This window comes from Amblyomma maculatum, chromosome 5, assembly GCF_055883805.1.
Source record: "Amblyomma maculatum isolate TAMU_Amacu chromosome 5, ASM5588380v1, whole genome shotgun sequence".
Classification (NCBI taxonomy): Eukaryota; Metazoa; Arthropoda; class Arachnida; order Ixodida; family Ixodidae; genus Amblyomma; species Amblyomma maculatum.
The window spans coordinates 52042937-52068628 of record NC_139348.1 but is presented as its reverse complement, the minus strand read 5'-3'; the positions used below and the strand labels follow the sequence as shown (position 1 = coordinate 52068628).

The 25692-nt window shown below is 46.0% G+C and overlaps 1 pseudogene; it reads right to left on the bottom strand.

Moving 5' to 3' along the window:
* Positions 1–92: 92 nt before the first annotated feature.
* The window catches only part of LOC146188306 (uncharacterized), a 31411-nt pseudogene continuing 5811 nt past the window's right edge, over positions 93–25692 (bottom strand).

Here is a 25692-nt window from a genome sequence, read left to right as displayed (position 1 = left end):
GCGAAGGCAACAGGCCACGGTGACCGAGCAGCATTCTCCATATATATCGTGGAGGATATAGATGTCAGCAATATTCTGCTTGCATCCAAAACTTACACATCCGCGATACCTCTGGGAAGGCCCAGGGCCACAACAGTGTCAATGGTCTCATCTCCCAGTCCGCCGCTGCTGCTGTGGTGGCGAGACTTCCTAGAACAAAAAGGGCAACCACGAATCGTCCCACCTGAGAACAAGTAACTTTCACCAATACCAAGCCTATCACAATGGCATATTTATTAAAACGGAACTGTAGAGGTTTATACAGAAATTACTCGCACATTACAGAATTCAAATAACAATGACACCCACGGCCATGTGCTTTCAAGAAACGAACCTTGGGCCACAACACACACAAATATCTTTATTTCCTAAAAGTTCGTGGGCAGGCTGGCAGACTGTCAGGAGGCGTCGCTATGAGAACACAACGCTACTTCCCAGCCAGAGAAATCACGCTGAAAACTGGCCTTAGAGCAGTTCCTGTAAATATTGACAGCAACAGCCTTTTCTACCAGCCGCAATTCAAGGATGGAACCAGCTTCCCGAACACATTGTAACCGCACGTGAATGCCCTGCTAGATTTAAAGAACGCTTCACATGTCATTTCGTTTCATAACCGATTGTTTCCTCTTCCTTTTTATTTTCAGTGCCTCCTTCATTTGAAATTTGTATTTGAGCATTTTGACTTTTTGTACCTATGTTTAGATCATGAACGATTGTTATCTTTATGTGTTACCTGCCCCCCCCCCCTTATGTAATACCCCACCCGGGGTCTTTAAGGGTACAATAAATGATAAATGATGATGATGAGCAAGGAGACGTTTCTGCTTGTTGTGCCATCTCAGTTACGCTCCGAAATCTTGAGCGCTTGTCACGATCAACCATCCGCCGGCCACTTGGGGGTCAGTCGCACACTAGCAAAGAATCGGCTAAAGTGTTACTGGTTTAGTTTACTAACATCAGTGCGTAAATACGTAACAATATGCCGCGATTGCCAACGGCACAAATCTCCTCCTCTGAAACCAGCCGGCGTTCTGCAGCCCATAGCACCCCCAAAGACCCCTTTTTACCAAATTAGCATAGACCTCCTCGGCCCTTTTCCGGAGTCGTCCACGGGAAAAGGGTGGATTGTGGTCGCGACAGATTATTTGACACGGTACGCTAAGACCACGTCACTTGCAAGCGGTACTGCTGCTGAAGTTGCCGCATTCTTTGTCCACAACATCGTCCTGCGTCATGGCGCTCCTGCAGCTATCATTACTGACCGTGGAGCTGCATTTACGGCCCGCTTCACTCAGGCTGTGCTCAAGCTCACGCATACCAGCCATAGACATACAAGGGCCTACCATTCGAAAACAAAGAGCTTGGTGGAACGCCTCAACAGGACCTTGACTAACATGATTTCCATGTATGTTGATATTAAGCACAAAACATGGGACCAAATTCTTCCATACGCAACATTCGCGTATAATACCGCGCAGCAAGAAACAAACCGGTTCACTCCATTCGATTTAGTCTTCGGTCGACAGGTTACCACTCCCCTGGATGCTATGCTACCCGTGGACCCCCCTGACAGTGAGAGCGAACTTGACGTCGACGTCGCCACTTATGTTCAGCGCGCGGAAGAAGCGCGGCAACTGGCCACGCTCGCATTCATCGTCAGCAGCAGATCGATGTTGACCGCTACAACCTTGGACGCCGCTACGTTGCTTACAACCCGGGTGACTATGTGTGGGTTTGGAAGCCCGTTCGTCGCCGCAGGCTGTCCGAAAAGTTAATACGCCGCTACTTCGGCCCTTACCTTGTTGTCCGCCGCCTCAGCGACGTAACGTATGAGGTTGCACCACCCACACCAGATCGTTCATCGCACAACAGCAAGCGACCCCCCGACTGACTTTCAGGCTGCATGTAGTCTATCCGTGATGTCAGACTGTGGTGTAACTCTTGAATGCTTTTCCTCCCCCGCTCTGCTGTCTGATGGTAACACCGACGGGGCAATGCTCCAGAGGAGGGAGCAGTGACACGTACATTAGATGAGGAGAAGAAGAAGCAGCGCAATCGGAAGAAGTAGAGAACGTAGAAGTGTCGGCCGTTCCTATTGCCCGTGTTCCTGGTTCTGCTCGCTCGGTGCCCCTTGTTCAGCGGTTGTAGTAATTCTTTAGTGTAACCACCGTTACAATATCATTACTCATAAAAGCCTAATATTGTCCTTGTGCATTCCACCACATCTCGAAGTTACACTCCACGCCATAGAAGACCTTCCCGAATAATTGCCAGAGCTATATGTGATACCTTTGGATATTTACGCTCCCTCTTCCTTTTGGTGCAGTGAACGTACAGGTTCAAGAGGATAAATTATAGATTTCATTTTATTAAAAAAGATATGCATAATGAACATGGTGAAGGCTATTTATTATTGTCCTAACTCAGGAAAATTCAGTTATTCACCTAGCTTTTACAGCACCAACTCTTTTTACTGATTTTATTGGGATGATTTAGATAACCATATAGTAAGTGACATCTTACCAATAGTTTTAACGCTATCATCATCTGCACCCATCATCCCTGTGAGGCCATGGCTCTTGAAAATCTACCTTGCTGAGTAAGTGACATCTTACCAATAGTTTTAACGCTATCATCATCTGCACCCATCATCCCTGCGAGGCCATGGCGCTTGAAAATCTACCTTGCTGATTGATTAGCGTTTAGCGAAAGTATTAAATGAAAAGTTCACAACATGCATAATATCAGCACCAATTGCAGCAATCTCACAAGCTTGACTACTGTTACGTTTCTCCACCGACAAGTGGGACAGCTGACGCGGCCACCGCATAGCAACAGGCAGAACCGCGAGCGGATCGGCCATTTCGGCGCCGTTCATCGGCCGCGCAACGCTTCCTCCCGCGGGCCAGTCTCGACGTGCTCCTGCAACGCGCCAAATGTGTGTGCGTGCGTGTGTGTGTGCCAACGCCGGCCAAGCCTGGAGCTCGAGGGAGAGTGCGTCGCCCTCGTCCGTCTGCAGGAGGTGGAGGAGATGCGGTTGGACCACCTGCGATTGAGTCGTCCCGTCGTGCTCAGACTTGTCGGGCTCTCCATTTCCTGTGAGGGCTTTCCCTTTCCCTGTGAACTGCTATGCCTATAAAAAGCAGCGGCAGACTCCACTGAGACAGAGACTACTTTGACGCGCCGTGGAGACGACGCTAGACACCAGCTGTGTGAACGTGTCTGTATTCTCTCCGGGTCAGCTTCTCTGCCCGTTTCTTCACGATGTTGTAGTAAAGGTTGTTTCGTCTTTGCTGGGACCGTTGATGCCGTCCGCCGTCCACGGAGCCGCCAGGCCAACGCTACCGAGGGGCCGCCAGCCGCATGTAATAACTGGTCGCAGCGGTACGCTACTCTAGCGCACGCGACCCGCACCTAATACTACACTCACATAGAAAGCATAAAGTCTTATGAAAAAATGATTGCAAATGGCCAACAAATAACAAAATAAAGCGTGGGAACTTTCCTCAGGTACCCCACCAAACAAAACCTACTTAAGTTTAAAAGGGCTTAAGGTGAAGCACAGCACCTCAGACGGCAAACAAAAAAACCTTGATGGCAGAAATACGCATCCTCTATTAATTGTCCTGTCCCATCACCAAAATTATGGGAACTGGTTTAAAATTCATTGAAAATATGCATGCTCTGTTCACATTTCCTATGGTTACAATGCCTGGTACGCAAACTACACCAGAAGAGGAGGCCAACATTGTGGGCGAGCATTTCGCCAGTGTCCAGCTCGTCCAATTACACACAAATCATAAAGAAGAAGACTTGTGGAGCTCCACAGCCCCTTTTAGCGTTTGAAACCACGCACGCTTTTTACTATTTGTATTGTTCTGCGCAGACAGCGTGAGTGCGCATGAGCGAGCAGCCTGTCTTGGGGGCGGCATGTTAGCAGCGAAAAGACGAGGGTAAATAAGCGCGCTTCGGAAGCAAGTCTCGGTGCTTCTTGCCAGGTGGGAGACCAACGTGGGCCGGCCAGCGTGCGTCAAGGGCCAGCAGAATGCGCACGGACTATGGTACGAAAATGTGCGTGAAGACGGAAGCAATGCCTGGAATAATGGCTTAGACGTATTTGCGTCAGTTGCTGCCAGCGAGGAGCTATGTTTCTTGTGCCGCCGTTAGCGTTCTGGCCCCATTGCTAGCCCTATTCGCTCCGCATTGTGTTTTGTATCGCCGTTGTAAAGCCCTGACCTTGTTACTGCTTTATCTTTATTATTCTATTGTCGCGCAAATAAACAGCATGTTTTCAGCGCAGTAGCGCCCGATGTTGTTTCTTTTTTTTAATGCTTTTTCGTTTATCCCGAATAAACCGGTGTTTTTAAAAGAGACTGGACTTGTCATTCGTCGGGCGAGACCATGGCTTGCGGACTCGTTTCCTGAAGGCGAGGCCTTCAAACTATTACCGAAATAAAAAACCTGCCTCTCAGAGCAGGCATTCATGAAGAGTACAATCAACTGACTCATCTTTGCAAGAAATTAACAGAGTTATCTTCAGGGAAAAAACAGCACCGGGCGCAGGCAATGTACAATACGTCGTGCTTGATCACCTTTCTAAACCTGCCGTTGAAGTTCTATTGAAATTGCATAATAAAATATAGATAACTGGTAAGATACCTAAGCCATGGAAAGCAGCAGTTGTATTACCCTTCCTTAATCTGGGCAAACCATCAAGTAATCCTACCAGTTACAGGCCGATAGCACTCACCACTTGCATAGAAAAATCATTCGAAATAATTCTAAACATCAAACTAACGATACCATGTGGAGGTTCCCGTCCATGCGCACCTTCAGAGGCTGCCTATAGGAGCAAGTTTCTCAAACACTTTTCGTCAAGAGAACGGTGTACCCCAGGGGCCCATCCTAAGCCCAGCCCTATTCTTAGTCACATTGAACTACGTAGCAAACGTCATCCCTAAATCCATAATGTACTCAGTTTTCGTGGACGATCTGCAAATAGCGAGCACCCCATCCAGCATATCTACTTGTGAGCCACACATACAAATGACAATAAATAAACTGGCTACATGGGCACATCAAAACAGATTTACAGTTTCTCCTCAGAAAACAGTCGCAGTAATTTGCTCTTCTCGGTGAACAGTAGCAGTTCGTTTCTGTTTGAGACGAGGCTACAGGCTGAACTCACACTATATTTAAACCAAACTTCACAATCACTCAAACAACTTCTTACATTACTTTTTAGGCGTCACTATTAATAAAAAACTAATGCTTTTACCACACATAAATACCCTGAAGAAAAAGCGTCCCAGGCTCTCAATGCCCTCAAACGACTGTCACGGAAACGAGGTTCCGGCAGGGCATTCTTAATACATTTCTATTTTTCGCTCATTCGGTCTAAGCTAAATTATGGGTCAATAGTGTATGGCGGAGCACGACCATCCTACGCAAAACAACTAGGTCCAGTCCATAATCTCAGTCTACTGTTGCCACCAAGTGCTTACAGGACATTCCCAGTATCAGTCTGTATGTTGAAACTAATGAGCGTTCATTAGACAATCTAAGAACAGCACTAACATTCAAATATGTTCTAAAGATACGTTATCAGCCAAAACACATAAGTTATAACGTATTTACGAATTGCACATCAAGAACAATCTTAAACAACAAGCCCCGGGCGATATAGCCATTGCTCTTGCGTTTCGAAGAGTTATGCCAGGGCTTAGATGTAACAAATTAAATACCCAGTATTGCCACAAGCCATGAGTCACTCCCTCGTGGTACACTCTTCCTGCAATTTTGTACCTCACGCTAGCACAATATCATAATAATTTACACTAGGCATGAGCACATATTACAAGAATATCTTACATTGAAAGAAAAACATGAAGAATACTCTGCATTCTGCAGAGATAGTTGAAAGACTAAAAACTATGTCGAAACATGACGAAACAGAATAAACAGTACGTCTGCCTCAGGATGCGTCAATTTTTAATGTAAAGTGTTACACTGCTGCTGTGGAGAAAGTAAGGAATGAAAATATCAAAAATAGCATTATATACACCAATTTTAAGTGTCCTCACTGCGTAAACCCTACAAATGCTGCTCAACTGCTAAATGGTAACCCAATACACAACATAGTACAGTGAAGTCCCAAAAACATAATAGATTCTGCCTTGTCGCCAGTCATGTTGGGATTGAGAGTAATAAGAGACTAGACATGTACAGCACAGGCCAAATCCAGAGAAATAAAACTGGAGAACATACACCACAAGGATCGCATAAAGTTGGTGCGCAGCAAACTAAGAGCTAATCGTTAAGCCGATTGGGAAAACGAATAAAAGGACTAGCTACATACTGTAAACTATCTTTTTTAGTGGAATTCAGATCGTGCCGACATCAAGAACGTTTTATAGTAGTTATTTTTTATGTCGTCCATGCATTGGTCACACACACACATCACACATAATTTCCTCTTGACAAAAAAGAAAAACCAGGTTGTGAATTGTGCGGCGGTGAGCTCACAGTCACATTTTATTCTCGTGCCCGCGACTTGAGGATGTTAGGAAAGTATGTTTTGCTGTATTTGATATTGAACACATTACATTTCATTTTGCATTGCTTTTAGCGAACAAGCATTCGTCGATTTTTCTCGTGTTTGCACATATAATAACCAAGGCGATGTTTTAGATCAAGTATGAGCACCATTACTACTGGCACTTCACATAACAAATCATCTAACATTGTGTCTAGTGCATCATAGCCAAAGTTGCACGGCCCCTAATGAATGGTCGCGAATAAGTCGGGGAATATGGCTATTAAAAAGGACGCAAGTCGAGTGAATCATGAGTATTTACGTGTACCATGTATAAAATGTTATGTACCGGATACGGTTATTATATTGTGGGGTTTATGACGGTCAAACTGGAAGGTTTTCAAATGTACGATTACGGGAGCACGAGAGGTGTACATTGTAAGGAATGCGCTGAATGCTTTCTGTTTCTTTCAGCTACGCGAATATTGGCGGTTCATCTAACGGAAATCAACCGGGACATCATTGAAGCTGAACGCATTTTACGAATAGGTGACGAATGTGTTAGTGCGCCGTTCATCACGTTAGCTTGCAGTGAGTTGCGTCATCTTGATCATAAATCAGGAAATTCTAGTGACTCATGTTTTGCTGCCGGATTATCGGCGATTGATTAGTTTACGGTGTTGTTCTGTTTTTGTATACATTTCATGTTTCCTTCAATAAACCTTACTTGGGACATTGCAGCTCTCTTGCTCTTTTCACATCCTTGTTTTTTCCGTGCTGCTACATTCAAGATAAGATTATTTGCTCTAAGCACTAAATATTTACTTTAGACAATAAGTGTGATTTGCAGGCTTGGAGAGCACCTTCAGGTACCCTGCTTCAATATTTTCGGTAAGGAAACCTAGCATGGAGCTTTTTGTTTCCATATCCAAAAAAAAAAAAAAAACAAATCCGCGAAATGTAGATACAACTCCTGTTACCAGTAAATTCTTGCTCTAAAATTGGCCTGCTTTCAACCACAATTTCAGCGAACAAAACAATCTCCAGCCGAGATGTATGGTCCCATTAAAGAGTAAGGTTTCGTTTGGTTTTTGGGTTTTAACGTCCCAAAGCGACCCAGGCTATGAGAGACGCCGTAGTGGAGGACTCCGAAAATTTCGACCATGTGGGGTTCTTTAACGTGCACTGACATCGCACAGCACACTGGCGCCTTGCTTTACGCCTCCATCGAAAAGCTGCCACCGAGGCCGGGATCCCATTATAGACTAAGGCGGTTGGTTCGCATCACCGTTTGAGTAGGATGATGGCATAATTTGCAGCGAGCGTGCTGCGCATCACAATTAGGATAAAGACTACAAAGTTGCAATGATACATATTAAAGGAAATGTATTTGTCAGTCGTATCAAGAAGCAAGCAAATATAGTAGCGTTGAAGTTTTTGGCGGACGCGGACTTTAATAGATCTACCGCTTCGCTGGTCCGTCGAGCGAAGTCCGGTATTGAATTCTCAGGCTACGTGAATGTTTTATTTTTCAGGGTTGCTTTTTTATCTGGAATAGAGCACATGAGGTTCTTTTATGACATAAAATGGACCGGGGAGTTTGTGGTAGTGCTCGCCAACCGTAGCAATCGCCAAATATTGTCAGAAGTCAATATTTAGTAGCATAAAAAATATTTTCAGTAAAAAATTGCCACCAAGATTTTGTGTGGCGCTCAGAGTAGCTACCAACAATAAATAAATGGCCTCCTTCGCCTGCCACTGAAATTGGTTCGGACACGGAGTATATTGTAAAAGCAGTACACCTCCTCTTTCAGTCAACTTCGCATGTCATCCGGTGACTACAGCATCGATTCCTAAGCACTGATCACACTGACAATCATTATGGTAGTTGCCTAAGTGTATGGCTTTTGTAGTGCTGAAAGAGTATTGTTATTATGAATACATATTGGAAGCTGACTTTTTCTTCCTTATATTTTGTAGGATGCGTTAGAAGCAACAACATTTCTCTGATTGAGGAGGTTTTTTTCGTGAAGGTCAGGATGGCAACAATCCAGCGATGAGTTCGAACCGCCAAGGAATGGGACGGCGGCTACAACAAGCAAGGAAAGGTGGCATCTTCAACACAGCGCAGAAGTTGAAAGCCGAAATAAATTTCTGTTCAGCATCTTTTGTTATGCTGCTCTAGAGGCGATAATCTGCTCATAAGAGAAGTGTGTAGTCTTTCTTCTTCCGCAGAATGACTAGAGCTGCCCAGGAGCTCTGCGATGGTTGTATGACATCGCCGTAAGGCATTTCCACTACTTATTTCGTGTGCCCAGGCACTCTCGCGGTGATACAGGGCAGGGGCATTCACGAAGCGGTCCGGCGTGTTTATCTGCATTAGTACTGTGTTTTTCCCAAGAGAGTTTGTCACGCCTTAGACGCCGAAGAAAGGCACTCGCTGTACCTTTCAAGAAGACTGAAAATGCGTTCTTGGCTGTATTGAGGTAGTGCTGCGTCGATGTGGAACGTGGGCTGCTTGGATATGTTGGGTGCGTCAGATTCGGGTTGGCCGGGGATGGCGAAGACATCTTGGCTCACCACTAGCTCGTCCATGAAAACGACTGCTGCGCCCTTATTAAAATGCTGGTATTCTTAGGTGAAGTTCGTCATCAGCACTTGCGCCTCTATCCTTCGGACACGTGCGATACCTTTTGCGACGCCAGACCTCGTTACAAAAGCAGCTTGGAGATTCCTTCTATGACGTCTGCGCCGTTTTAGATGCGTGCGTTGCCTACGCAGGCGACGACGCTTGATCGTGAGGGCACAGTCAAGCCAGCATCGTGGACGCTTAGAGCAACGTGATACGTCGATGTCGTCGGGCAAGGTATGGGGTTGTTCATTGATAGCTTGATCAGCTTTCAGCAACGGTCGATGAAAGGCCCAAGTTCACTTAGACAATCCATACATGTAATAACGTCTCTCGAGCAGTTCAGTTCTGTAGGACCGCGAGTCTTGTAGAATAAGTATGCCTATTCACTGTCATTCTTCTGGTGCATCATCTGAATGGAGTAATAAGATTACCATCAGTGGTGCAGATTAGCAGGCCAGCGCAGTTTGTCGTCGCTTGCTGGATTGATTGATTGAAACGCAGGTCGCCGACCAGCGGCACCTCCGAGCCGTGGACGAACATGAGGAGCGCCCACCAGAGCTTGATGGCACAATCTCGAGACGAGGTATCGGGGGAGGTTCAGGTCCAGACAGAAAAAGGCCATGGTCTCCGTTTAAAATTGGCCAGAGCTCGAAGAGGAGATGGTGTGTAGGGAGGACATTCCCAGAACATGTGGTTCAGATCCGCACTGCAGTTGCACCTGGAGCAGGAACCAGATACAGGTGGCTGGAGCAGGAACCAGATACAGGTGGCGTCGTGCCACCCCGGTGAAAGCGATTCAACAAGAAAGGAGTAAGAATGGTGCTTGTTTGAATTCGCCGCAGCAGGACCGATTCTCGTCGCGTGAATACCATCGGGGGAGGTGCAGGTATAGAGAGGGGTTGCCCACTGCCGTGAGGTAGGCGGTGCGATGAAGTTTCATCACAAGTTTCTCCGCGATCGGATCTGCCACATCAGGTGTAGTAGCGTCGGAAGGGGGAAGGGTATCGGAAACTCTGGCTAGAACGGTAGAGAGATGAGCGCGTGCTAGCCCACGAGCCTTCTCGTTTCCGGACATATCGCAGTGCGCGGGGACCCAATGAATGCTGACGTATTGACCGCGTTTGCGAAGCAGGCATGCGTTATGCCTGATCTTCTGCATTACTGAGTCCGTATAGGCCAACACCGATCTGTGACGTAAGCGCGGTGCGGTGGCGCTTCTGTCGCCAGGCTGGGTCGGTTGAGGGTGAAAACTAGGCTTAGCGCCCATAAGAATACATGGACCCGAAAACTTTCGAAGCAATTTTCTAATTTCACGGCCCACCTATGATCTCGTTATTCAGTACAGAGCAACCATGAACATACTAGAACAGATCACGAAAATGTGAAAATGCGAAATCAATATCGCGAAACGTATGCGGGTGGGAGTTGGGAGGGCAACCCATAGAAACACACGTAAACACAACTTACCGCAACATTTTACTCTGTTCAGCAGAATTGAACCCTTCTCATATTTTGGTGAACGTCTTGTATCAGGCCCCAATAAGATGTTGCACGGCACACTACATTCCTTTGCAAGTACTGCAAGTCTGACAGCTTGTGGGACCGTTCACAGCACGATAAACTGGCTGTGCACCACCGGCGCTGTCGCTAGCAGACGTTCCGGAGCTGGAGGCGGCCGTAGTGGGTATCGCCAGCTGCGCTACGGTCTGCTGCAATGCGCGACTCTCGTTCGTTCCGTGTTGTCGTAGGGCGTTTGACAACTGCCTTTTAAATGTAATTCTGTCTAGGAAGTATCACTTGAGGGACACTATTATCAAGCTAATTTATTCCATGCGGCAGCATATCAGATTGTAAACAAAACTACGCGTTTCGCTACATGAGCATTTTGGGTGTGTCTGTATTCACAACATATAATAGTCAGGGAGTTTTAAAAGCAGACCGCCTCCGCAATGACGCAGCATACTTCTTCAAAGCGCTGGCTAAAGTTTAACGACCGGGCACTTCTTCTGGTGCTCTGCATAACGAGAAAAATGTTGCGGTAAGCTGCATTTACGTGTGTTTTTATGGCTTACCCTCCCAACTTGCACCCCCATACGTTTCGCGGTGTTTTAAAAATACTTCGCCTCGGTCATGAGCTTTCATACTTTCCCGATCTGTTTTAGGATTTTCACAGTTAATCTGCACTGAATAGAAACATCATATGTGTCTCGTGAAATTAAAAATTGGGCGCTGACCCTATTTTTTACCCCAGTCAGCTGCGAAGCCGCGAGCGCCCCCTTTATTTGCAAACGCGGTCTTGGTCTATAAAGAATGTTGGCGCATGGGCTGTAGGCAGCTTGAGAGTTCGTGTACACATGATGGTGAATGAGGTTAGTTTCAAAAGTAATTGCGAAAGCCGATTCCAAGTAGTCTAATATGGCCATTAGGTCGGCTCGGGTACTGAATGGCATTTCTGCCGATGTATGGTGGCATCGGCCCTGACTCGGTTGTCTGGTCGTACCACGCAGTAGTGTAGCAAGTGTGGTTGCTGCCGTCCGCAGGCACTGCAGCGTTCGTGTACACAACACGTTCAGTTGAGGGGAGTGATCTCGTAGCCTTAGCATGCCTCTTAGCATCAGTCCGGTGCCGCATTTGCTGATGCGCATCCATATGTAGTGGAAGCGGCTTCCCTTCAGTGAGTAGTGGGGTTTTCCCATGGCAGTGTCTTGAAGGGCAAAGCGGGCAATGTGCGTACATCGTGCCCGAGGAGCAATAGTGTGTGCCGCTCGGCGTTTGTGCCGCATAGTCTCGTCGGAACGCGGGCGCGCGCGTCTCGTGAAGCACATTTCGCATGCGGGGTGTGCGCTTCCCACTTGCTAGAGCTGGGCGGCGAAAGCTCCACTGATAACCGAATAGTCGCTTTCGGTGTCCACTAAGCCGCTAATTGTGCGACCGTCGACAGCAACTTCGATGTCACTTTTCCGCGTCCTGGCATTGCTTGTTGGCTTGTGCCTAGGTTGCCTCTGGAACTCACTTCGGTAGCAGCGTGAACGTGGATTATGTCATGGCGTTGTCGGTGTTGTCGGGTGTCGTTGACGGGTCACATTGAAGTCTTGGCGCTTGACCGTCGAAGACATCCTCGCAAGAAGCGTGGGCGTAATGGCGGCGTTTTGTCATTCGTCGTCGCGGCGGGAGATTTTCATTAACCCGCCATATAGCTATCTCGCCTCCAAAGGTTGCTGCTTTTAGTTCCTCTGCGGGGGATTGCGAACCTACAAAGTATATCTCTGCGTCCCGATGATGCAAATCGACCGTTGTACGCCGAGGGAGAGCGGTACTGACGGCTTGCTGGCTCTGCCGTGCGCAGCTAGTGGTAGATTTCATCTTGTCGTTCGCCAGGATAGGGTCGTGGCGCATCGATGGCAAAGCTGTGCCGGTCGATGCCTCTGTACGGGCAGTGTAGCAGAATATGACCGGCTTAATCGCCTGAAACACAACCATTGTCATCATAAACATCATCAGCCTGATTATTCCCACTGTAGGGCGAAGGCCTCTCTCATAATCCTCCAGTTTACCCTGTCCGGTATTAGCTGCATTCACCTGACCCCCCCGACGAACTTCTTAACCTCATCCGCACACCTAATATTCTGCCGCCCCCTGCTACACTTTCCTTCCCTTGGAATCCAATTTGTTGCCGTAAGCCATCATCGTTTATCCTCTCTTCGTACTATACGTATGTCGTGCCCGTGCCTATTTATTCTTTATTTCCACAAGATATCAGTACTTGAGAGTTTTCTCTGACCCACTCTTGCACATTTCCGGTCTCTTAAGGTTACCCCTACCATTTTGGTTCCATAGTCCTCTGTGTCGTCCTCATTAAGTAGAACCCTCTTTGTAAGCCACCCCGTTTCGGCCCCATAGTTGAGGACAGGTAAGATGCAACTGTTGTGAGCTTTCCTCTTGAGCGATACCGGTAAGCTGCTAGTCATAATGTGCGAGAACTTGCGAAATGCGCACCATCCAAATCTAATTTTCCTTGTTTTTTTTCCTTTCGTGGAGGATCTGCGGTTACTACCTGTCCTTGACATACGTCAAGATTTACCTTCAATGATGACAGTAAAGCGCAACTGACATTACATTGTTCCAGACTTCTCTATAATATTTTGGGTGGTTTATATCGATTGTTCTTGTAGCGCTGCCTAGGCAGCGAGCACTCGCAGTTAGACAAGGAGGTTGCTGCTATCACCCAAGCTGATTTCCTTGATTCCTTTGCGGGCACGAGGTAACCCAGAAAGAGAAATTTTAATTAATTATTATCATCATCAGCCTGACTATACCCACTGCAGGGCGAAGGCCTCTCCCATATTTCTCCAATTAACCCGGCTCTGTGCTAGCTGCATCCACTTGACCCCTGCGAAATTCTTAACCGCATCCGTCCACCTAACTTTCTGCCGCCACCTGCTATATATACGCTTTCCTTCCCTTGGAATGCAGTTTGTTAGCCTAAGCGACCATCGGTTATCCTCTCTTCGCACTACATGTCCTGCCGATGCCCGTTTCGTCTTGATTTCCACTAGAATGCCAGTACCATGAGTCATTTCTCTGACCCCCTGTGCACGCTTCATAATTCTTAATGTTACCCCTACCATTGTTCGTTCCATAGCACTCTGGGTTGTCCTTAACTTAAGTGGAACCCTCTTGGTTAGCCTCCACCTTTCAGCCCCATAGGTGAGTACAGGTAAGATGCAACTGTTGTATACTTTCCTTTTTAGCGATAACGGTAAGCTGCTAGTCATAATCTGCGAGTGCTTGCCAAATACGCTCCATTCCAAACTTATTCTTGTTATTTCCTTTTCATGGTCCGGATCTGCGGTTACTAGTTGTTCTAAGTAGACATATTTGCCTACTACTTCCAGTGCTTCGCTACCTAATGTAAACGGCTGCTCCTTCCCGAGGCTGTTAAACAATACCTTAGTCTTCTGCATATTGATTTTCAAGCCTGCCGTTCTACTTTTCCTGTCTAGGTCACCAATCATTCTTTGCAGTTCATCGCCTGAGTTACTTAGCAAGGCAAATTCCTCAGCAAATTGCAGATTACTGAGGTATTCTCCATCTACTTTTATCCCTATCTTCTCCCATTCCAATTCTGAATACTTCCTCTAAGCAAGCTGTGAATAGTACTGGGGAGATCGTGCCTTCTTGCCTAACACCTTTCTTTATGGGAATTTTGTTACCTTCTTTATGCAGAACTATGGTTGCTGTGCAGCCAGTATATATATCTTCCAGGACTTTCACATACGGCTCGTCTACCCCCTAATTTCGCAATGCCTGCATCACCGCCGAGGTTTCTACTGAGTCAAATGCTTTTTCGTAATCAATAAATGCTGTTTAATTTAATTACACGCTACTTTCTTCGTTTGTCTCCAGTGTTCCCATGAACCGGTGACAATATGTGAGTGAAGAACATGGTCAATCAAGCTCAAGGAACTGATTGTGCGAGATAATCATAGCTGTTGCTTACAGAAAGTGATCCAGTTTTTTCTCTGCACCAACACTCTCTCTACCTTGCTCTTTTTATTAGCCGCCGTGTTCAATATAAGAGTATTTGAATTTTTTCTTTACTTTCGGAGAAATGCAGTTTTGGCCTAAGGAGGCCACAAGTTAAATGGGTTGTCTTCTCGTTGTCTATGTTATTAAAATATATGCTGGGCATTAGTTGTTGAATGCACTTCGGCAATTTTTGTAGCGAAAAGAAGGGGAAATCTTCCTTCCCGCTTTTAATTCGTGGATGTAGCGTCTTCGCCATCTAACCGCGGACAGGCTTATGCTGGAGGGCGCGAAGGGACGGTAGGGGAAGGCGTATGCATTCGAAAACTATCAATTTAAATTGTAAATAGGAAAGTGTATCGGTTAGCTCAGCAACATCAACGAGGTTTCCTTGGAAGGAAAGGCTACGTAAGCAGGCTTCTGACTCACCGGCTGGGTAACTGGAGTGCGAAGTCGGCGCGGAACATTTGCATGCTCCGACAGAGGCGGCCAGGAGCTAACGTGCGCCTTGCATTGCTCGAATGTCGTCTTACTACCTATGCCGCGGGAGGCAGCTGAGGTACGGGATAGTCCCTGATTGTCCCTTAGCTTCGCTCCATAAAATGGGCAGTTGCGTGCAGTAGGTTTTTTCCGCTGGCGCACAAAGTAATGCTGAATTGCAATTTCAGAGCTGGATCACTTCCAGAGAAACGTTTTCTGCCCTTTTCGGAGCAACTGCATTCCATACCCAGACTCGGAACAGGAATCGTGTCTTTCGAAAGCCGGTAGAAAGTAAATGCCTAGGCAAGGTCACTACGCGTAGTAGTCAAGACAGCTGCGCCTAATTTTGGTGGAGCTGTTCGGGATTTTGCAGGACGTACTCCTTCAGCGGCTCTCTCCATTTCCGGCTGCAGATCGTCGTCGCCGGGCCGGTTCCACTCTCTGCCAGCCTCTCCTGTTTGCAACGAACGGTCAGTATTTCTCGACGCTATGAATGCGAATTCTCGTCGCGAATTCGCGCTCCTTCTGGTGAACAGCAAATCGGAGGGCAGCCTCGACTCTGTGAGCGACTGCAAATCTATGCATGAAGACTACGCACTTGTATTTCATAAACTTGAGGTCATTCAGTAAGTGCTCTGCTTTTCTATACTGTGCACCGCGACATTGTTCTATTCAAAAAACTGTCATAGAACTCTCACCGTGTCCTTGCGCGTTCGGCTGTGTGAACATGAACGAAATAATCGCGTATAGCCTGTTGATAAAGCTCGTTGTCTCGAAGCATGCGAACAACTCAGGATCTACGATTGCAATTCATCAAAAGCGTTGCGCCCCGTCGCGTGGTCCCGGGAAGGGACACATTTGACCTTGAAAAGCCGCGAAGAAGACGAAGAGGGGGAAGAAGACGAAGATGAAGCTGAAGAAGAAGAATAGGAAGAAGACGAAGGCGACGAAAAGAAGAAGACGAAGAAGAAGACGAAGAAAAAGACGAAGAAGAAACTAAGATGAAGAAGAAGACGAAGAACGCTCGGTCACCCGCAGCTATTGCTTTCGCTCCATATTCGCTTCAGCAGCATTGAACCCTCCTCATTTATATGCGGGCTGGTAGCTTACGCTCTCGCGTCATATTCCTAAACGATGAGCTTAAGTGCCCCAATAATGTAGCACCCTACACGTATAGGACGTAATAGGGGAATAATGTAGCAGGCAGAAGCTTCCGCCATAGCTATCGCAATTCAACTAGGGTTAACGAGACCTAAACCACAACTAATTTTATTTAGTGGTCTTTTATGTCCGATTAGGTTTTTCATTGGCGGTTTTCTATGGTGCTTCACTTTTGCTCTTAGTACAGTCTATGTTCCTTAACATTTGAATAATTTTTGCGAGGGACGATTACTGTGACTGCATTACGTAGCGACATGCGAAGGGACTAATATTGCATTCGCCTGGCACAGCTTGATTTGGTTTTTGAGGGCTTTTAATGCAATCATGAAGCCTGCTGTTGAAGGAAACGAAGACGGCCGGAGTGGGACCGATATATACGCGCAGATGTTTGGGAGAGTCTGGATAATACACCCTATGTTTCGAGAGCGGCTACTAAAATTTCTAAACGCACATTAAACCTATTTCTGCCTTTGTTGGTTTCTCATTTCTAATTACAAGTTAGAGTCTTACACAAAAAAACATCGCTGCCTGTCAACTGCAATGAAAACAGCGCACTCTTGTCAGCTGGAACCACTGCGTGAATGCAGCTGCGTTGTGCGATAGAGCGAGCAGTTCAAGTACACTAGCGACATTCTTTGAGCTGGCTGAGTTTGCTCTCACTTTGCTGAAGCTGCCCTTGACAACGAGTCACCCAACCATCATCATATATAAAGAAGAAATCAAATGTGAAAAGAGATGACGAATCCTATCAAAAATATTCGACATGCTTTCCTAAGGCAGGTAAATGCAGCTCCGGCTACTAACTGCTCGCAAGAGCAGTCCAAATGTGCAGCAAGCTATGAATAAATATGCTGAAACTGATAGTGAACACTTGGTCTGTCTTTCTGCGTATCTGTCATCGTCGCTGGGGTGCCACAAGATGAATCCAACCAACTTGGTCAGTTTTCTACTCTCGTTAAATATGCTGACAGAATGACTAGAATTATTTTTAAGATCGGTGGCAACAAAAAAACATCCGCATGCAAATTGCTAGGCAAACAAGAAGGAGACGACGTCTTTATGTGAGTGAGAGGGATCGATGTCAAAAGATTAGTCATGATAAAAACAAGCTATCGTGAGGGTTTAAATCTGGGGAAGGCAGGTGAAACCGTCTGGAGAACTACAAACCTCCCAGTCCGATGTTTCGGTTGACATGAGGAATAGGCTGTTTTTGGGCATCACAGTATCATTTTTACTACTGACATTGTTCACAGACTGGATCAAATAAAACGCGTGAAAACAAATGATTTGACGCAGATATTGAATTTGGCGGGCTTTAGCCAGTTTTTTTACTTCATGTTGCGGGTTATCTATTGTCAAGTTGGCGACGTAGGGAGTCAAACTTCGGGTGAGATCATTCCTGGACATTTGCACACTGAAGCGACGAGAGCGTTCCGCCTACGACTGCTAATCTTATCAATAGTTTCCTCAATAGCCTTGACTTTTGCAGAACACTCCGTAGATATCTTGACGGTGCTTTCTATCTTCGCCGAAAGGAAAGTATTTATCTCCTCATCTAGTCGGCGCTTTCCCGATGTTTGATGACGTAGTGGCAATACACCGCATGGCAGAGTAGAAAACCGGTTTTCCACATTATTAAGGTATCAACGCGTTCTCAATTCAACAGACAAAAATACACAATAAATGGCTTAGTACAAAGCGAAAAGGAATAAGCCTTTTGTTGAAAGATTGTTGGAAGAGAGTTGGGTTAAATATGTTCAAATATGTCTAGAATTTCTGCGTAGAATGCTGAATACTGTGTTTGAAGAGATGTGCCTTGGTTTGCGCTGTGAATTACTTACGTATTTCGTCAATGTGATGGGGCGCCATTTTTTTTTTTCGTAGCTATTGAGGATTGAGGCTTTTTTTGCATGCTATACAAAAACTTTGTTTTTGTTTTGATGCTTAGAGCTGGCTTGAGCCATCGCAATATGGACATCTTCGTGTCCTCCACTAATGGATAGTTTTTCATAAATACCCGTTAGTCCGCATAAAGGTGGTGATAAAATCTGCTAAACCATGCATACTAACCAAGCACACAACAGCTCTAAGGTCATGCTTGCGCACTGGCAACTTATATAGGGAGCCACCATTTTTTCAGTGCATGTGCTTGAGCGTTCGGAATAAAAAAGGCCCGTCATATTTTTCTCTAAGTTCTTTCAAGTTTGTAAGAATACAAGGTTAGTCTCAGGCACAGTACTATTTATCTAGCTCAGTTAGAATGAAAAAGAGTCGAACTAGGGATATTGTATGGCATGCAGTTGTATTACACATTCAATAAAAGCAAAGAACCATTGGCACAAAGGAAATTGTAGGGATTGTCTTGGCGTTTACAAATGTCAAATATCAATGTAATGATTGTTTCCAGAGAATAATAAGTTCAAGAAATAGAGTGAAACGGCGCTGGTTTCACCCATATTAGCGTTTGAATTTTGCGTCAGGTACTATACCGGCTGTGCTACGGCGATAGATTTAGAAGCGGGGATGACATTCGAAAGTTCAGAATTGAACGTGAAAATAAACGCCACTGGAAAGCTACTGGATTTTCTACATTCGAAATGGTATTGAACTAGGAGGACACTCTTACATGAGCCTTGAGTGCAAAAGGCAATAATAAACCCGTACTAATAGTTCCAAATTGGGGACGAGTGTTGTCACTATGATTCACGAACGTCGAATGTAGTAAATTTCCTGAGAGCCCACGTGGACCCATATTGTCGCCACTGTTTTCCGACAATGGGCGATTGTCGGTCGAATGGTGGTGTGCTGCTTGAGAAAGATCATTAGGTTTTCCACTGTGTCTTGTAAACACAAACTGGTAAGTTAGTGGAATCGGTGCACATGCCACGATGAGATATATATGGTCATGCCAAAGTGTGACCCGGTAGGCATGCGTGACTTCCACACCACAGTAATGGGCGCCTCCACGCAAGCAGAAAAGCATGCCCAAAGCAGACAAGCTCAACTAAGAAGCATGGGGCCCTTCCCTGTACAGAGCGTGGCCGGAGTCTGAACGACCTCCGAGGAGGCGCTCACCCCACCCCAGTCAGGCTCAAATAGGGGACCAAAAGGACTTCCGGGGGTGTTTTTAAAAACAAGGATGGAGCGTTGGCATCACTGCGTGCATATTACAAGAAGAAACATGTGAGGAATGCACTAAGGTAATCAGGCAGCCAGGAAAAAAGAATATTTGGAAAGAAAGACATTGGAATCATTGAACATAACTCGAGAGTGAAGAAAAGCAAATCAACTTTGAATTATTACGTACATAATTGGAGCAGAAGTTTCGAAATAAAATTGCAAAAGGGTAGGAAAATAAAAATACGTAACTTTTGACAGGAGATATGTGGAGAAATAAAACTGCTTGCATCTGAATTCAAATTAATACGAACAATAGTTTAAATCAAACAAGAAAGTCACTGACAATAGTCCGGTATAGTGCTTCTTGTAATTTGGAGCGTTTGGAATTAATTAGCACAAGCAGAAAGAGTTCTAGAAGACTCGGGTAATAGGACGGTGTAATATCTGATGAGCAAAATATTTTAGACAAGAAACAATAGCATCAATAAGGAAGCAGTCCCGGAAGTAGCGACTAACGCCTTCACAAATCTTTCTACAAGAACAAAGAGGACAGACGTAGTTTCTTAAAACCAAAAGGAAATCTGCCATGCCCAGTGATCAAAGTTGTTAGCGGATTAAGGGGCTGTGTTTTGGTATATCGAGATATCAGTTACCCAGTTAGACCATTCTGTCGCGCCATTATTTCCAAGCCGGAATGTTCCCCATAAAATAAGGGAAGAATGTATCACTGAAATGACTCAACATCGCAAAATGTTAGGGGAGAGAGAGAGTAAACTTTATTTTGTTAACGGAATTGCGTGGGTATTTCCTGCCTCCCGAGCCCTGGTGAGCAGGCTGCGCGGCTCAAAGAGACCCGTGTGGGCCAGCTCTGCCTCCCACTCCGCTTAGCTCAGTGCTCGAGCTTTATATTTATCTAACTGCTCTTTGCAATTGCATATCATGTGCAGGATGTCCGAGATTTCACCGCATGCAGTGCATCGATTATTTTTGATTTTTCGGGCTTGACTTTGTGGTACTTTACTAGCTCGGGGAATGTCCTAGATTGTATGTTCCTCCAGGCTACTGCCTACCGTCTGCTGATTTTTTGTGTGGTTCTGCGTATCGTTTTCTTCCTACTTTGAAGTATTTTATTAGTTCCTGGTATGTGAGAGGGGTTGAAGGCTCTGAGGCAGCCGGCGCAGGTGCCCGGAAAGTATGCCTTGGGGCTGTCCTGTCCGCTGCCTCGTTGCCGCCGATTCCCTCGCGTGCTTGTATCCACAGGATTGTGTGCTTCAAGTTGCCTGTATTTTTTTCTGCTCCATTATTTGGTGTGCCTGTTTGCATACGCGTCCCAGGAGAGAGGCACGACAGGCCTTTTGGGAATTTGCTCAGTATTATGCGTTTTTACCTTGGCTGCTGGCGTGTTTAACTGCAAGGGCAATTTCAACTTCCTCCGCATTTTCTATGTAGTTATTGGTCTTGACCGATGAGCTGGTCATGTCTGTTCCGGTGTTGTCAACTGTGGTGGCTACTGCCGCTTTTCTTCCCAGATATGGACTGGCGTCTACATAAAGTAGGTCGCTATTGTTTCCGATGACGTTGTTTTTTATGTGAAGACTTCTCGCTTGTAGTCTTTCGCTGTTGTGTAGGGGGTACATGTTTTGGGGAATTGGAAGGACTTGGTATTCAGCTCTTCTATCGGGAATGAGTGTTTCTCTTGGGGGGTTAGTTTTCTCGTCGATGGGTTTTCCCATGATGTTCAGAAGGTGTCTACTAGTCCGACTTAGTTCTAGTCTGTGGTCTTGACAGATGAGGATTACTTCTTTGTGTTCGTCGTAGATGGCCAAGGTGCATATGGCCATAAAAGCCTCATATTATGCATGACTTGGTAATCCGAGTGCTAGTTTAAAAGCTTTCTGAAACTGCGCATCAATTTTCTGTGATTCTGTTCTGGTGACATTCTGGTACGGGAGGCTATAGGTCCAGTGGGGAACTATCATCACCGTTACTATTCTGATCTAGTCCTTCTCCTTTACACATCCGTTCCTGTTTGCTATTCTTGGGATAATGCCGCAGACCTTCATTATCCGAAGTAGCTTCATTGTGTGTTATTTCCCCGTGGCTCTGTAGCCACGTATCCTCAAGGTTTTTACTTCTTTGATGTTTTGGTCTTGAAGCCGGATTTCAATCGGCTCTACCTTGAAGTTTTTCATGTGCATTCTAATGACTTCGGATTTTTCAGGGACGCATTGCTTGCCGTGTCTTCTTGCAATTTCTTCAATGCCTTCCAGGGCTCTTTGCAGTGTCTTCCTTTTCTCCCGCTGATCCTGTTGTCGTCCACACCATAATGTCGTTGGCGTAGTGTATGACGAAATCCAGGTATCCTTTCCAATTTCCTCGCTTTTGGCACCATGGCCAGATTGAAGAGAAGGGGCGAGATGATGGATCCCAGCGGGAATGCTTTCCCGGCAGTTACTCTCTCATTGGTCCTTATACCACCGACACTTATCGTTGCTGTCTGGACGCTGAGACAGTACCGGACGAAATTGTACATTCTCTTCCCGCACCCGGTTTCCGATATGCTATCGAGAATTGCTCTGTGGCTGACGTTCTCAAAGGCACCTTTTAGGTCCACCGCGAAGAGGATACCTTCGGTTTTTGTTGATATTATATCCAAGTTGCCATGCTTGATTTGCAGCATCACGTCTTTTAATGACAGATTCTTCCTGAAGCCGAACATCGCGTTTGGCAGTAGTTTTACGCCTTCCAGGTAGTCTGTCAGTCGGCCGTTGATGATTCTTTCGAGCCATTTTCCTATGCAAGATGTAAGCGAGATGTATTTGAGCGGCCATACTGGCCTTCTTTACAAATTTCTACTGCTTGGTCAGCTAAGTCGTTACTATAAGTTGCAGAGTGGTGACGGATATAAAATAAGATAAATGCAGCAAAGAACGATAAAAACGAGTTCTTTAATGGCAAAATGTAGGGTAAAACAGGTCTACCGAAGAAATAGTAGAAAACAGAGAATCACTATAGACGTGAATAAGTGCAGTGGGCGGGTTATTAACATCATAATCAACAGCTGGATGAAAGCTACCATGTTACGCTTCATACTTACTAGAAGGCCGCTGCCAGGAAAGGTGATGGCAAATAATATATTTTGCTTTGTGGTAAGCACAACAAAATCGGACCCGCGGAAAGATGTGCGAAAGACCCATCAGTATAGATATGCAGTACGCGTTGAGACGACAACATGGCTTTCTGAGAAGTCCGTTTCATAAAACGAAATTTAAGCCATAGAGAGGGAGAATCGTTGCAGGTATTGAATAAAGGTTGTGTTTAAGCAGGGTTATAATTTACGGTACCATATATTATAGGTTCCAGGAATGTATAAAGATTGAATTCAGCACGTAACTGGTCTAGATCAGTATGAAAAAGAAAAACACTCCAAGAACATGCAGAGCAGTAGTATGCGTAGTTGCGTAGGCGATAGTAACAGCGATGAATGGCATTTGTTGCAATGACCGGACGTGATCGCTCAAGCGAGAAAGACGGCAGTGATACCACCTAGCTGGTGGAGCATATAGAATTGAGAGAAGAGAAAGTTGACGATCAATTAGGCGCAAATGAGAAGGCGAAACACGAAAGTGAAAATGAAACCAATTAAGGACCTTACCAGTAGAGGCCAGTGTTTCAGTTGGAACGTGATTGACTTAGGGAATGAAAGCAACACACGAATAAAAAATAAAGCCTAATAATGTGGTATTAGAGGATTGCGGGATTACTTAAACTGTACAGTAAATGGCATTGGCTTAGCTCAGCTATGCCAGGATATACGTAGCAGAGGTACGTCTCACTGGCGGAGCTTGTTGAGGTCATGTGTAATTAGCAATGAGACATTGGGGGCATACACTCCTGTTATACAATTTGCTTGACACAGACGAAGACAGCCCCGTGACCTGTGAAGTAGAATGTGTAAGGAACTAGTGCCACACGGTGTCTGCAACTCCCAGCACAAGAGAAAAGAGATGAAGACAACGCAAGTATTTGGAGCGTACGAGGGAGAATACACAGTGACACGTAAGAGAGATCGTTGAAGCCGCTTGAAGAAGGAAGGCTAGTCATGGAGCTGCGGCTGAACGCGTTCCGCCTGGCCTACGACCCGGGATACCATACCTCGGAGTGGCCACGGAGCTCGTGCGGATCTCTTCCCATCTGTCTTATCCCCTTGGTGACCAGACCTGGTAGTGGCCGACTACTGTTGTTCTCTTGGAGCACATAGCCAGCATGCACGTTCGGCGTCGTGCTCGGTATACTGGATGGAATTCGGGCGCCTCTGCCGCGTGACGGCAACCTGAAGCTTCTCGCCTCGGCCGAGCGTCTCCTGCCGCCAAGCCACCTGCTTGACTGACCCAAGCGCCTGTGAAGACCGGGAGTTCCTTGCACTCCGAGCCCATGCAACGGAGATAGTCCGTATAGACTTCCTTCTTCTAGCGTCAATTGACCATTACTAGTTTGTGCTCCTCTTCACCATCTTTGCGAAGATCGATATTTGTTATCAGTTGTTATTTGTCTAGTCCTAGGTTTCTGTATAAAATGTATGTTACTAGTTGGAACGGTCTGTTCATGTGTTCTTTTGATCCCACCAAATCACCCTTCGATTGGTGAGTTTTAAAGAACCTCCTCACAATTTTTGCGTCCGCGCCAGGACTAGGACAGTCTCTAGGCTAGACAAGAAAAATATTTTTGGAGAAAGTATGAGCGCTTCTGAATTGGTCACCTTGGCGAGCAGTAAGGATTGAAGGACGCTGAGCTGCAAGCATTGGTGCAAGAAGAGCTTCGGAATGAGCGGAAAGAGCGAATCGCTAGGCCCGAAAGGGCGTAAGAGAAACTGGTGTGAGATGCACGAGCTGCGAAGGAGAATCTAGACTTGAAGGCACGAGCTACGAAAGAGAAACTGAGGTTAAAACGAGCTGCCAAGAAGATAGAGGTGTGTAATTTAGAGTTGCAAGTAAGGCTCATTGAAGGCGGCGCAATGCCTTTTCAGATAAAGGTACAGCGCAGTCATTGTTAATAGAAACAGCGCCAACAGGAAGACACAGGACAAGCGCTGACTCACAACTCAGCCTAAGCCTTTACTCTAATGCCCAGATAAAAACAAATATGACGAAAACGAAGAATTCGCGTCCTGTGTCCTGTGGCTTCCTTTTATATGGTCCTGTGTCTTCCTGTTCGCGTGGTTTATATTTACAATAGATGTTTACCAACTCGCCCAACAAAGTATTTCGATAAAGCGCAGTGTCATTCAGGCCCCATATATAAATCCCCGTAAGCTTATACCGCAGTTCAATGAAAGTCGAGATGACGTAGATGCTTATTTGGAAAGGTTTCAATATAGGCCACGGGACAGCATTGGCTAAACAAAGTGGGCCACAGCTTTGAGCTTTTACTTCGGTGGGGAAGCCCCAAACGTATTTCGTCAGCTCTCTCCTTAGAATTCGATTGAATATGAGAAGGATAAGTTTGCTTAACTGCAGACATCTCGATTTACTTCTGAGTGTTATTGCGAGAAACAATGATTGTGCGCTACTAGGCTTTTCAGCTTCCTTAAACACGGGGTCGAAATGCGGGGACAGGACCACTCATGTGATAATGTTCGCGTCATGGTGGTAGCCGAGCAGTTCGTAAACAACTGTCACTCCCGTCTTGCTATGTTTCAACGTGAACGGATTTCTGAGACAGTTGACAAACTGACGGAAGCGGCCGATCATTTCCTCGAGGCACAGCGGCAGAATAATTTACTCATTTCAAAGAGAAGTAACAACAATGAAGTGAAACAAATAACCAACTTTCCTCCCCCACAGAACTAGGTTCTGTGCATCTTCGCGAGAAGAGTTGCTACAGAGTCGCAGATTGCCCTTTTGAACCCAAATCAACCTTACTGTACATTCTGGCGTAGGTCACGAAATGACGCACAGTTATGCATGCGTAAAAGATCAGGGAATCATGAGGAGTCTACCTGTTGCCAGACTCCTGGAGTACTTCCGACACACCTCCAGGAATAAGGCTGGAAAAGACAGCTGGAAAAGTGAGTTCATACTTCAACCCCGGGGGATGCCGAAATGCCCGTGATGCACGGTGAGGTATTTGGACAGCCAGCGTACATGTTGCGCGAAACCGGCTGCAATAGCATTATTTTGCGCTAGGCTGTCGTACCTGC